Below are 14,644 nucleotides of genomic sequence, written 5' to 3' on the forward strand. Positions count from 1 at the left end.
CAACCTTTGGCTACGAGGCTCCTCAGGGTACCTAAGACAAAACAGAAAAGGTGACTATTGCCCTCAAAAACAGTAATCCCCAGGGCTCCTCCGCACCCCTGCCCCAGCTCACCTCAAATCTTGATTTGACTCCAGAGGGTGCCCAGAAGATACCTGCGAAAAGAAAAGGTACACGCTTAGCATGCTGCTGTGTAACGCTCACCTAGGAGTCAGCCTGCCTAAACTCCGACTCACCTGCCCTCCTCTGTTCCTTGGCGTGCCTAGGGCAGCGACAGCACCTGCAAAGAAACAAAGCAGAAAAGCTTGCTGAGATACTGTGAAAACACAACCTCCCAAATCTGACAAGGATGCCACAACAATACCTTAAGCTGCACACACCTGGAATGGGCATGCTCGGCCAGGATAGATGGCAAGCGGACCACCTAAAATAGAAAAAAAAAAGTGGAGATGCTTAGAGCTGCACCAGAAACTGAGACATCAGCAAAAACAACTGCTTCTGTACACTACTCAATGCTCACCTCGCTCACTCGGCCTTGACTGCTGCTCTCTGCTTTGACTTCCTAAAAAGTGAGACAAAGAACACTGCTGTAACAGCCATCATTTATGCTCCCTCTGCAGAGACAAACAGTGACTGACCTGCTCGGGGGAATCCCCTCACCCGAGATGGGGGGCTCTGCCCTGGATTTTATCCTTCTGCACATGAAAGAAAGGACAAAAATCAAAGAGCTGCAGACTAGAGCTCCAGACATCTTGTGCCCATCTACAAATCCCACCTAGAGTCCAACTACACCCCACATTACAAACATCAAGTCCCCGGGACTTCGCCTATTGCACCAGGCTATGCAGCAGGGCAGAGCAGCTCCAGCACAAATGTGTGTGCAGATACCTGTGACACAGGACACGACAAACAACGGGGACACAACAGGAACAGAAATCTCTGGGTAAGGAAAATGACAGCGAGCACCGAGAGGACGCAAAATTAGAAGACCAAGGTGAAACTGATGGCGGGCTGATGAAGTTCAGAGAACCCTGGAGAAACAAGATGCTAACTGAATGATTTATTCCAAGAACTGCAAAGATGGATGCCCGAGAATCCTACGGCCAGAAGCCTCTACCTGTCCCCACATTCTTACAAGTCCTAATCTGCCATAATGGATCCTGGCAGGGCATTGCTGTCCGTACAGCTCAGAACAAGACCTGAAAAGACATCTGACCGGATGCTTCGAAAAAGAGTTGCTATTCTGATACCTGTCTGAGCTACCAAGTTAAAAGTTCCATGGCATCGGTGCCAGGGCAAGGAACGCTGAGAGTACAGATGCTAAGACTGGTGCCAAGGTTTCTGACAGGCCCCTCAAAGGGCTATGATAAAAGACATGAGATATCCAACAACACATAATACACAAAAGACAAGTGACACAATACACACCGGGACTGCTCTGCCCCGCTCACCTCAGCACTGGGATCAAAAGTGAGATTTTGCTTTTATGGGGCCTAAGGGGCCACTTCATGGACACTCCTCACCTCCAAACCTACTCACCTCCAAAGCGGACTCAAACCCCCCACTCCCAGTAATTCCCAAACCAGCACCCTGCTTTCATCCCCTCTGTGGGTCGTGGCCCTCTACTTCTCTCTCAGACATCCGGGGATGCCGGTCTCAGGTGCGAAGAAAGGAAACCTTGTCAGCCGGGAAGGTCCTGCTGGCACCGGGCTGGTGTCTCTTAGACAGCTGTATTAAAGAAAACCAAACATCAGTGCCCAATCTCGGCAGCCCATCGGCCAAAACCCCACAAGTCTGCTACTCACCCTTCTCCGAAGAACGCTCAGCTGCTCGGGCCACACGCTTCGGGCACGCTCGGAGACCGAGGCCGTCGTCACAGGGGGTGTCTGGGTTAAGAGGAGATGAGGTGATTTGGCATGGCTGAAACCTGAGGGGACCCTCGCTCCTCCTCCCTACTTCCCCGACTCACCCCAACTCCTTGGCAGGTGCCCAAGGCCACCTGGATGGCACCTTGAAATAGAAAAGTTCTGGGCTTCCTCACCAGGTCCTGTAACGCATCCACAGGGCTCACACGTGCAGGGAACCCGGTGCATCGGCCGGCTGGTGACGGGGGCTCGGCAGGCTCCGAGTGGATTGCCTAAACCACAAAAAAAGAGAATGGAAACTTAGAGCTGCACCAGACACTGAGAGCTGAGCAATAACAACTACTTCTCTCCACTGCTCACCTTGACTGCTGGTATCCAGATTTACTTCCTAAAAAGAAAGACAAAGAACAGAGCTGTAACAGAGTCACCACATACACTTCTGCTGCAGAGATAAACGGTGCCTCACCTGGTTGGGGGAAACCACTCACCCAGGATGGGGCCCTCTGGCACACATTTAATCCATCTGAACCTGAAAAAAAGTCAGGACAAGTTATCCTGCAACAGTCTGGCTCTTAAGAGCTCCAGATATCCTGTGTCCATCTACAAATCCCACCTAGAGTCCAACTACACCCCACATTACAAACTTCAAGTCCCCGGGACTTCTCCTATTGCACCAGGCTATGCGGCAGGGCAGAGCAGCTCCGGCACAAATGTGTGTGCAGACACCCGTGACACAGGACAGACAGGACATGACAAACAACGGGGACACAACACGGACAGAAATCTCCTGGCAAGGAAAATGGCTGCGAGGACTGAGAGAATGCAAAAGGAGATGACCGAGACCGATGGTGAGCTGATGAGGCTCAGAGAAACCTGGAGGAAGAAGATGCTAACTGAATGATTTATTCCAAGAACTGCAAAGATGGATGCCCGAGAATCCTACGGCCAGAAGCCTCTACCTGCCCTCACGTTCTTTCAAGTCCAAGTCCGCCATAATGGATCCTGGCGGGGCATAGCTGTCCATACAGCTCAGAACAAGACCTGAAAAGACATCCGACCGGATGCTTCTAAAGAGACAAGAGAGTCTGATGCCTGTCTGAGATCCCGAGTCAAAAGTTCTATGGCCTGGGTGCCAGGCCAAGGAATGCAGAGAGCACAGATGCTAACAATGATGCCAGGGTTTCTGACAGGCCCCTCAAAGGCCTAAGGTAAAGGACATGACATATCCAAACACACATAATACACAAAAGACAAGTGACACGATACACACCAGGACTGCTCTGCCCTGCACACCTCAGCACTTTGATCAAAAGTCAGGCTTTGCTTTTATGGGGCCTAAGGGGCCGCTTCAGGGACACCGCCACCTCCAAAGGGGAAACAAAAACCCCTCCCAGTAATTCCCAAACCAGCACCCTGCTTTCATCCCCTCTGTGGGTTGTGGCCCTCTACTTATCTCTCGCACATCTGGGGATGCCGGTCTCGGGTGCGAAGAAAGGCCACCTCGTCGGCCAGGAAGGTCCTGCTGGCACCGGGCTGGTGTCTCTTAGACAGCTGTATTAAAGAAAACCAAACATCAGTGCCCAATCTCGGCAGCCCATCGGCCAAAACCCCACAAGTCTGCTACTCACCCTGCTCCGAAGAACGCTCAGCTGCTCGGGCCACACGCTTCGGGCACGCTCGGAGACCGAGGCCGTCATCACAGGGGGTGTCTGGGTTAAGAGGAGATGAGGTGATTTGGCATGGCTGAAACCTGAGGGGACCCTCGCTCCTCCTCCCTACTTCCCCGACTCACCCCAACTCCTTGGCAGGTGCCCAAGGCCACCTGGATGGCACCTTGAAATAGAAAAGTTCTGGGCTTCATCACCAGGTCCTGTAACGCATCCACAGGGCTCACACGTGCAGGGAACCCGGTGCATCGGCCGGCTGGTGACGGGGGCTTGGCAGGCTCCGAGTGGATTGCCTAAACCACACAAAAGAGAATGGAGACTTAGACTTGCCTCAGGAATTGAGACCTCAGCAACAAGAAATGCTCCTGATCACCTTGCTCTCCTGAACTTGACTGCTGAGATCCAGCTTTACTTCCTAAAAATAAAGAAAAAGAACAGAGCTGTAACAGGGTCCCCCTCGACACTTCCCCTGCAGAGACAAATGGTGACTGACCTGCTTGTGGGAACCCACTCACCCAGGATGGGGGCTCTGCCATGGGTGCAATGCATCTGCACCTGAAAGAAAGTCAGAACATATGTCAAACACCTGCAGGATAACTCAAAAGCTGCAAACACCTTAGGTCAATCTAGGAATGGCATCTAGATTCCAAGTACACCTCACATTACAAATTTCAACCCCCCAGGGCTTGTCCTATTGCGCCAAGCTATGCGGCAGGGCAGAGCAGCTCCAGCACAAATGTGTGCAGACACCCGTGACACGGGACAGACAAGACGTGACAAACAACGGGGACACGACACGGACAGAAATCTCCTGGCAAGGAAAATGGCTGCGAGGACTGAGAGAATGCAAAAGGAGATGACCGAGGTGAGACCGAGGGTGAGCTGATGAGGCTCAGAGAAACCTGGAGGAAGAAGATGCTAACCGAATGATTTATTCCAAGAACTGCAAAGATGGATGCCCGAGAATCCTACGGCCAGAAGCCTCTACCTGTACTCACGTTCTTTCGAGTCCTAGTCCGCCATAATAGATCCTGGTGGGGCAGAGCTGTCAACACAGCTCGGAACAAGACCTGAAAAGACATCCGACCGGATGCTTCTAAAGAGACAAGAGAGCCTGATGCCTGTGTGAGCTCCTAAGGCGAAAGTTCTATGGCCTGGGTGCCAGGCCGAGGAATGCAGAGAGCACAGATACTAACAATGATGCCAGGGCTCCTGACAGGCCCCTCCAAGGCCTAAGATAAAAGACATGACATACCCAAACACACATAATACACAAAAGACAAGTGACACGATACACACCGGGACTGCTCTGCCCTGCGCACCTCAGCACTGTGATCACAAGTCAGGCTTTCCTTTTATGGGGCCTAAGGGTGTCCGCTTCATGGACACCCCCATCTCCAAAGGAGACTCAAAAACCCCTCCCGGTGGGTCCCTACCCTGCACCCCGCTTTCATCCCCTCTGTGGGTTGTACGCCTCTACTTATCTCTCAGACATCTGGGGATGCAGGTCCGTGTCAGGTGCAAAAGAAGGCAGCCTCAACATCTGGGAAGTTCCTGCTGGCACTGTTGTTCAACAACTCCCTGTTGTTTCTTAGTCAGCTACATGAAAGAAATGCAAATATCAATGCATGATCGCTGCAGCACACTGGCCAAAACCCAACAATTCTGCCACTCACCGTTCTCCTAAGAATGCCCAGCTCCTGGGGCCGCACCCTTCGGCCGCGCTCTGAGGCTGATGAAAACACAGGAACGGATGCTTAGAGTTGCACCGGAAAGTGAGACTGGAGCAATAACAACTGCTTCTGTACGCTACTCAATACTCACCTTGCCCACCTCACCTTGACTGCTGATATCCAGCTTTACCTCCTAAAAAGAAAAAGAACAGAGCTGCAACAGAGTCACACTTTGCACTCCCCCTGCAGAGACAAACGGTGACTGACCTGCTCAGGGGAACCTCCTCACCCGGGATGGGTGGATGGATTTTGCCCTGGATTTTATCCTTCTGCGTCTGAAAGAAAGTGAGGACAAAAGTCAAAGGCCTGCAGGATAACTTCACAGCTCCAAACATCTTCTGTCTATCTAGGAATATCATCTAGACTCTGCAAACACCCCACAAACTGCGAGTCCCTGGGACTTGTCCTCTTGCAGCAGGCTATGCGGCAGGGCAGGGCAGAGCAGCTCCGGCACAAATATGTGCAGACACCCGTGACACAGAACGTGACAAACAGGGGGACGATAAACACAACACATCATGCTTGTGGTGAGGGTCTCGAGGGGAAAAGGCAAAAGGGACCCCAAAGACTCACTAGGTAACATGGTACGCCGGACAACACGACAGGGACCGGAACTGTTCTGCGCTGCCCGCCTGAAAGCTGCCATCAAAATCAGAGCCTCTCCCTTCAGCTGTCCTAAGAGGCCCCTTGGAGGAGATTGCTTTTCCCTCTGCTATTTTTTAAATCTGTCCCAGGAACTCCCAACCCGCTACTCTCCCATTGTCCCATCTCCAGGCCGTGGCCCCGACGTATCTTTTGGATGATCGGTGATGAGGATCCACGTTGCACCTGAAATGAGTCTGCCTCGGAGGGCCCCGTGATCGCCTGTTAGCCTCTCGGTCAGCTACAATAAAGAAAACCAAAACCAATGTATGAGTACAGAGTTATGTGGGCCAAATCCCAGCAAGTCAGCTACTTGCCCTCTCCTGAGTGTGCCTGGCTCCTTCAGGCTCCAGCTTCATCCTGATTCCAAGGCTGTGGGCTGTTATAATGAGTGGCACCTGGGTTAGAGAAAGGCAAAGTTAAATGGCATTCCTGTGAGTGCAGTGGGTGACCTTGTGTGCTGTAAGACGTGTGAATGCCTCTGCTCGGCTTCTAAAAGGCCTGGGGTGGGGGGCTCAAATAAACACCCTTTCTCACCCTGCTGCCTTCAAAATCACCCCCCCAACAATAACTCCTAACCGGATACCTGCTCAGCCTCCCTCTCCTAGTCACAATCCTCAACTCACCTGAAGCCTCAGTCTCAAACATCATCTTAGACACTGGGCAGATGCCTCTTAGGACACGATGAATCTGCTGAAAGAAGTGTTGTAGCTGACACAACCTGCAGCCTCTGGAAGCTGCACTGCTCCTAAAAAAAAAAAACAGAACAAAATCAGAAATTACAAATGCACTTTACCACCCCTAAACACAAAACCCAAAATTGTGAACTTAAATACTCGCTGTATTCCAGGCTGTTTTCTTCACAGTATCTTCAAAGCCTCTGTTGCTTTAGATGCCCAGAAACACCTACTGAAAACAAGCTGAGGTAAGCTGAAAGAGCCTCTTACCTGAAATGAGAGGAGAGCTCTTATCCCAGCACATCCCAGAGGGGGAATGAAGGCCCTGGGCAAAGGCTGGGGTTAATATACCCCTGATGATGCCCGCCTCTCGTTCCCATGGCACCCAGGAAAAGGGAGGGGGCGAATCCCACCGGGTATAACAACCCTCAGAGCGACTGCAGGTGTTTGGCGTTTCTAATTTGATTTCAAGGGGAGTAGAGGGCTTGTTATAGAAGAAAACTCTCCAGAAAAATATCAGTGCTTTTTTTTTTGCAACATCTATTTGGAGCAAAAGGGTACAAAACTGGTAAGAAATAAAAGTTTCTGTTTAGACAGCATAACTAGATAAATTGGGTGATTTGCTGTTAACTTTCCTAATCATTCCTTAGTGGCTACTAAGTAGTATTTCACGTGTGACTAAGCTGGGTGGAGAAAATTGTCTAAGTCTCCTTGGGACCTCTAATTAGGCCTAACTACTTTATAAGTAAAAATAAGAAAAATAAAAGCTTCCCAGGCAGTGTAAGGGTTAAGTGCGTGCCCGGCTTACCCTGCTCTGAGATACTTGGTCCTATGGCACAGAAAGAAGAGCCCTGAAATGTAGTTTTAAACCCTTAAAATGCTGAAAAAAGCAGAGCTTCCTTCCAGTGAACCCCTTAAACAGAGGAAATGGGGCAGCTACCTCTACTGAAACTAATACAATGGCAAATAAATAGCTTCTGCCCTTTAATTTATTCTCCTTAAGTACTGGGAAAAGAGGGGTTTTCCTCTCCAGTGGAATCCAGAGGTTTTCCTCTCTCTTTAAATCTCTCCAGTGATGAAAAAAGAGGGATTTTTCCCTCAGTTCAAACTCTTAAGATGGAGGGTATAGCTGGGCTTCTCCCTCAATTTAGGCCTCAGGACAACAAAAAGGGGCTGGCTACCCTTAATTCAAACCCATAAGAAACATTATCAAGGTTTTCCCCTTCTACTTAAACAGGAAAATAATCAAAAATGAGGACTCCCTGTCAATTAATACCCCGAACAGCACAGAAAAGGCAGGGATTCTTTCAACTGAGACCACTAAAATTGCAGGGGAAGCAGAGTCCCTCCCAGTTTGAACACAAAAAATAAAGGAAAAGGAAGCTTTTTCCCTTTTTTCTAAACCCTTTTTCTCCTAATAACCCCTCTCCTCTCTGGGAGTGCTGTGGAGGGCCTGGGGGCTCTGGGAGGGACTGGCACAGTAAAAGGGGAAAGTTGAAAGCCCTCTCCTGGAACCTCACATGCTGCCTGGCCTGCTCAGATGCTGCCCCTTGGCAAAAGGGCTCTTCCCTTGGCATTTTCTCAAAGTGTTGCTCCGTGCCCGGGTGGGTCCGGCTGCTCCCTAGTCCATGCTGGATGCTCCGACCGTAGTTCCTGGAGGGACCCTTGGGATGCCCCTGTTAGCCCCTCTGGACTAGCAGCTCCCTGTGCGGGTGTGCCTGGGTAACCCTCTGAAAGCAGCTGGGCACACGGGGGGCTGCTAGACCTTGGAGTGGGCTTGAGGTGAAGAAAGGTCCTGTGAGGAGTTCCTTCCCCTACACAGCCCTTCGTCTGCCCCTTAAACCATGGACTGCCAGACTTTCCTTTCTAAGGAAATTAACGGTCTTTCCTCTCTGTGTGCCCGTGGCCGAAACTGCGATTCGGCCTCCAAAACCGCAGAGAACGATTTCTCACGGACCGCGGCTGCCGACGCCGAGAACTCTTGCCGCCCTTGGAGTGCCACGTGCCTCCTGCGAACGGACGTCGACGCGCAGCGGGGGTGAGTTTGGCTTTACGGGGAAGAGGGCCGGCGCAGGATTTCTCCGGGAGCAAAGCTGCCCCCGCCGAGAACTCGGGCTGCCCTGGCAGTGCCGAGCACCTCCTGCGAACTGGCGTCGGGAGACGCGGGGGGTGAGTTTTTCTGTGCGGAAGTTCTCCCAGACCAAAGCTGAGAGCATCTAACCCTAACCACAACAGCTTAGCTGGGTCTAAAGCTTACAACCTTCGGACTGGCAGCGTGGGACCCGACCCGCTGTGCCACCGCTGGCCCCTTGCTCAAGCATTCCCCTGCAGTCCTAAAACTCTGCCTTTTCAGACGGTGTTTCCTCTGACCCTGACTGTAATCTTCCAAATATGCTAAAGACTCATAAAATGGCTTTGAAAAAGCCCCAACAATACCCTAAGTAGTCCCAGAAAAGTCCCTTCCAAAATCCCCTAAATACCTGTAAAAGTCCTGGAAAAAAAACTCAAAAAAACATGCTCAGTCTCCGAGCTCTACCTCTTGCTGTCTAGCCCACAGATGTCGTTCCTACCTTTTTGCAGTGGGTCCGTTGTCCTCTGAGGGTTCTGTCATTGTGCTGCTGTGTGAGGGTTGCTGTCTGGTCCCGCTGTTAGGGTTGCTGTGTTGTGCTGCTGTTGGGGGAAAAGGCTGTTTTTAGGGGGGCTGCTTAGGCTGAGGTTAGGGCTGGGGTGAGGGGTGGTACAGCTGTACCCTGTACCCCTGATCTCCACTGGACTGTCCAGCCCTCAAGCCCTCTCTCTTTACCCCTCAACCGGTCCCTCTGCCCCCCAGCCCTCAACTCCTGTGCGTCACCCTTGACCCCTCTCCTTTGCCCCTCAGCCCCCAGCTTCTCTGTGTCACCCTACAGCTGCCCCTGCCACCCTCAGCATCTCTGTGTGTCACCCGCTGTCCCCTCTCCCTGTTCCTCCCTCAGCCCCCAGCCTCTGTCACCCTCAAGCCCCCACAGTGCCCCTCAAGCTGCCCCTCATCCTCCATGTGTTGTGCCATGAAAAGACCCTAAAAAAACCTAAAAATTCCCTGAAAAACCCTAAGAATACCCTAGCCCTAAAAAGTCCTTCTCATACCCTCAATAGTCCTAAAAAACCCCCAAAAACACCCAACCCCCCCCCCCAAAACAATTCTTCAAAGTACAACCGAGTGCACAGCCTCGTCCCTGTGTGAGTAAAAGTTTGAGGTTTTGCCGGCAGCGTCGCCGAGTGCTGAGGGGTCCCCTGGTCGATAGGGCAACTTGGGAGGGTTTGCTTCAGGCTTTGCTTGTGAAAGGTGTGAGAAAAGCAAGCAGCTCTGAAGCAGATGAGCCCCCTCTTGCCTGTTGAAGTGTTGCATAAATCAAAGATAAACCTCAAGGTCCCTTCCCACCCAAGCCATTCCGTGATTCTTTGCCCTGGAGGCAAGGGTGCACCTGTCACCGCGTTTTTCTTCACAGAGAAAAGCAAGGCACAATTCTTCCCAAGAATATTTCTGGGATTCACATTCTCTGAACCTCAGAGGAAGGAAAAACAATTCTTATCTCATTTACTGTGCCTGTGTTTGTGCCGAAGTAGAATGCAGCGTGGAGATTGTTTACCCAAAGTGATGGTGTTTTGTTTCCTTGGCCTGTCGGGGCCAAGTGTGTGTGCGTGTTGGGACTGTTGGGTGACAGTCATGAGTTGTGTGCGGGGTTGAGTACTTGGCAGATTTGGTTTAGATGTAATGTAATATAGTATAATAAAGCAATTAATTAGCCTTCTGATAAGGCAGAATGCAGACTGGAAATATTTGCACATATGATATTAAAGGACATGTGAACCACCTTTCTGTGAGGCGCGGAGGGATACATGCAAGGCGCTGCAGTTTTTGCCTGCTGTGGTGCCGTGTATAAACACAGTGGTGGCAGAAGTGGCGTGAAAGGGCACAGGGATGCCGGCTGTGGCCGGACAGCGGCACGCAGCGGCTCGGAACCGGGACCGGGCTGTACCAAAGCTGTGGTGAACGCAGTGGGGGTTGGCGGCGGGGCCGTGGAGATAGAACTGCGCATGCGTGCGGCTGATCCCGGAAGCAGCGCTGTGGTTCCATGAGTCGGCGCGGAGTGATATCGCTGGTGCTGGGGTTGTAGCAACTGCGCATGCGTGGGTTCTGTCACTACCGCAGTGCGGGCAGTCATCATGGCGGCGGGCAGGACGGGGCGTGCGGGAGGCGGCGGAGCTACGGGAACGGGGCCGCGGCTGCGGCCGTGGAAGGGAACGCCGGGACGTCCGTGGTTGCAGGAGGCGGCGGAGCCATGCCATCCAGCAGCTCTGAAGCGGGAGGGTGCGGTGGGGAAGGCGTGGCTCGGCCCGCCATGCAGCGGCGGCGGCAGGAGAGGGGAAGCGACCACGGGCGGCGCTGACGGGAGCCTGGGCTGGAGCGCCGCGGCGCTGGCATGGGGTGCCTTGGGTGGCTGGGGCGCCCGGGTAAAACAGTCATTAAAACACCCTAAAAATTATTGAAAAAGCCCTAAAGGTATCCTAAACATTTCCAGAGAATTCCTAAAAAACTCCTGAAAAAAAACCCCTAAAATATCCCTAAAAATCCCTGAAAAATCACCTGAAAGACCCTAAAAAACAGTTTAACCCCTACCTGTAACACTGTGGCCTCCAAACACCATCTCTACCTATTAATCGGGGTAACTGCAAGACCCTCAAACACCACCCCAATCACCAGCTTGAGTTGGTCTGGGCAGCACCAAATAAAATAAAATTAAAAGCTTTAAAAATAGAAAAATTAAAAATAAAAATTAAATAAAAATAAAATAAAAAATAAAATAAATGCTTTAAAACTGGGAAAATAAAAAAAAATAGAAAATTTAAAAAATAAAAAGCTTTAAAAACAGAAAAATTAAAACTAAAAATTAAAAAAAAATTTTAAAAAATAAAAGAAATGCTTTAAAAATAGAAAAATTAAAACTAAAAATAAATAAAAAAGAAAATTAAAAAATAAAATAAATGTTTAAAAATAAAAAAATTAAAACTAAAAATTAAATAAAAAATAAAAAGAGCTTTAAAAATAGAAAGATCAAAAATAAAAAGTAAATAAAAAATAAAAAATAAACAATGTTTAAAAATAAAAAAATCAAAACTAAAAATTAAATAAAAAGGAAAATTTAAAAAATAAAATAAAAGCTTTAAAAATAGAAAAAGCAAAAAATAAAAATTAAATAAAAAAGAAAATTAAAAAGATAAAATAAATAGTTTAAAAATAAAAAATTAAATTAAAAAATAAAATAAAAGCTTTGAAAATAGAAAAAATTTTAAAAATTAAATAAAAAATAAAAAAATCTTTAAAAACAGAAAGATCAAAAATAAAAATAAAATAAATAATAAAAAAATGCTTTAAAAATAAAAAAATTAAAACTAAAAATTAAATAAAAAAGAAAATTAAAAAAAATAAAATAAATAGTTTAAAAATAAAAAATTAAAACTAAAAATTAAATAAGAAAATAAATTTGAAAAATAAAATAAATGTTTAAAAATAAAAAAATTAAAACTAAAAATTAAATAAAAAATAAAAAGAGCTTTAAAAATAGAGAGATCAAAAATAAAAATTAAATAAAAAATAAAAAATAAAAAAATGTTTTAAAAATAAAAAAACCAAAACTAAAAATTAAATAAAAAGGAAAATTAAAAAAATAAAATAAAAGCTTTAAAAATAGAAAAAGCAAAAAATAAAAGTTGAATAAAAAATAAAATTAAAAAGATAAAATAAATAGTTTAAAAATAAAAAATTAAAACTAAAAATGAAATATAAAATAAAATTAAAAAATAAAAAAAAGGTTTAAAAATAGAAAAATTTTAAAAAATTAAAAAAAAAAAATCTTTAAAACCAGAAAGATCAAAAATAAAAATTAAATAAAAAATAATAAAAAATGCTTTAAAAATAAAAAAATCAAAACTAAAAATTAAATAAATAAGAAAATTTAAAAAATAAAATAAATAGTTTAAAAATAAAAAATTAAAACTAAAAATGAAATAAAAAATAAAATTAAAAAATAAAATAAATGTTTAAAAATAAAAAAATTAAAACTAAAAATTAAAAAAAATTAAAAAGCTTTAAAAATAGAAAGATCAAAAATAAAAATTAATTTAAAAAAAATGTTTAAAAATAAAAAAATCAAAACAAAAATTAAATAAAAAATAAAATTAAAAAAATAAAATAAATGCTTTAAAAATAGAAAAAGCAAAACATAAAAATGAAAGAAAATATAATATTAAAAAGATAAAATAAATAGTTTAAAAATAAAAAATTAAAACTAAAAATGAAATAAAAAATTAAATAAAAAATTAAAAAAGCTTTAAAAATAGAAAGATCAAAAATTAAAATTAACTAAAAAATTAAAAAAAGCTTTAAAAATAAAAAAATCAAAACTAAAAATTAAATAAATAATAAATTTTTTTAAAAAGCTTTAAAAATAGAAAAAAGCAAAAAATAAAAATGAAATAAAAAATAAAATTAAAAAAATAAATGCTTTAAAAATAAAAAAAAATTAAAACAAAAAATGAAATAAAAAATAAAATTAAAAGATAAAATAAAAAGCTTTAAAAATAGAAAAATCAAAAATAAAAACTAAATAAAAAATAAAATAAATGCTTTAAAAATAAAAAAATCAAATCTAAAAATAAATAAAAACTAAAAAAATAAAATAAATGCTTTAAAAAAAGATAAAGCAAAAATAAATATGAAATAAAAAATAAAATTAAAAAATAAAATAAATAGTTTATAAATAAAAAATGAAAACTAAAAACTAAAAAAAAAAATTAAAAAAAATAAATGCTTTAAAAAAATAAATCAAAAATTAAAATTAAAAAATTAAAAAATAAAATAAAAAGCTTTAAAAATAGATAAATCAAAAATAAAAATTAAATCAAAAATAATAAGAAAAAAGCTTTAAAAAAACCCCTCAAAACTAAAAATTAAGAAAAAAATAAAAATAGAAAAATTTTTAAATGCTTTAAAAATATAAAAATTTAAACTAAACATTAAATAAAAAGGAAAATTAAAAAATAAAATAAATGCTTTAAAATAGAAAAGTTAAAACAAAAAAAAAATTAAAAAAAGCTTTAAAAATAGGAAAATTTAAAAAAATTAAATAAAAATTAAATGTTAAAAAAATTAATTAAAAATAATTAAAAAACCAAATAAAATCCGTAAAGTACTGTAAAGTACCGTAAAAGTTCCATAAAAGGTAGTGTCGTAAAGCGCGACTGTCGAAAAAACGCACCTTTTACGACAGTTGCGCTTTACGGCACCTTTTACGACAGTCGCGCTTTACGGCACCATTTACGACACTTTTGCGACAGTCGCGCTTTACGGCACCTTTTACGACAGTCGCGCTTTACGGCACCTTTTACGACAGTCGCGCTTTACGGCACCTTTTACGACAGTCGCGCTTTACGGCAGTTTTACGACAGTCGCGCTTTACGGCAGTTTTACGACGTTTTATGGAAATTTTACGGCACTTTACAGCACTTTAGAGTTTTTATTTTGTTTTTCATGTATTTTTAATTAATTTTATTTTATTAATTTTGGGTTTTTTTAAATTTTTCTATTTTTAAAGCTTTTTATTTTATTTTTTTAATTTTTTTGTTTTTTTTATTTTCCTATTTTTAAAGCTTTTTATTTTATTTTTAAAATTTTTTAAAATATAATTTTTAAATTTAATTTTTCTTTTTTTAAAGCATTTATTTTTTTAATTTTGTTTTTTATTTAAGTTTTAATTTTTCTATTTTTAAAGCCTTTTTAAAATTTTTTAAATTTGTTTTTATATTTAATTTTTCTATTTTAAACGCATTTTATTTTATTAATTTTTTATTTAATTTTTATATTTAATTCTTTTATTTTTAAAACATTTATTATATTTTTTAATTTTGTTTTTTATTGAATGTTTATTTTTAACTTTTCTATTTTAAAAGCATTTATTTGATTTTTAAAATTTTTTTATTTAATTTTCAATTTTTCTATTTTTTAACCTTTTTTAAATTTTTTTAA

At 43.0% G+C, this 14,644-nt stretch overlaps 1 long non-coding RNA gene across 1 annotated transcript; it reads right to left on the reverse strand.

Moving 5' to 3' along the window:
- Window positions 1–333: 333 nt before the first annotated feature.
- On the reverse strand, window positions 334–699 carry LOC129047101 (uncharacterized). The gene is made up of 3 exons (XR_008509058.1): window positions 637–699; window positions 519–560; window positions 334–422 (listed from the first exon to the last, which is right to left on the reverse strand). It is a non-coding gene; the product is annotated as an uncharacterized LOC129047101 (long non-coding RNA).
- Between the last annotated feature and the right edge of the window lie 13,945 nt (window positions 700–14,644).

Source organism: Molothrus ater, unplaced genomic scaffold, assembly GCF_012460135.2.
Source record: "Molothrus ater isolate BHLD 08-10-18 breed brown headed cowbird unplaced genomic scaffold, BPBGC_Mater_1.1 matUn_MA505, whole genome shotgun sequence".
NCBI classification, from domain to species: Eukaryota; Metazoa; Chordata; class Aves; order Passeriformes; family Icteridae; genus Molothrus; species Molothrus ater.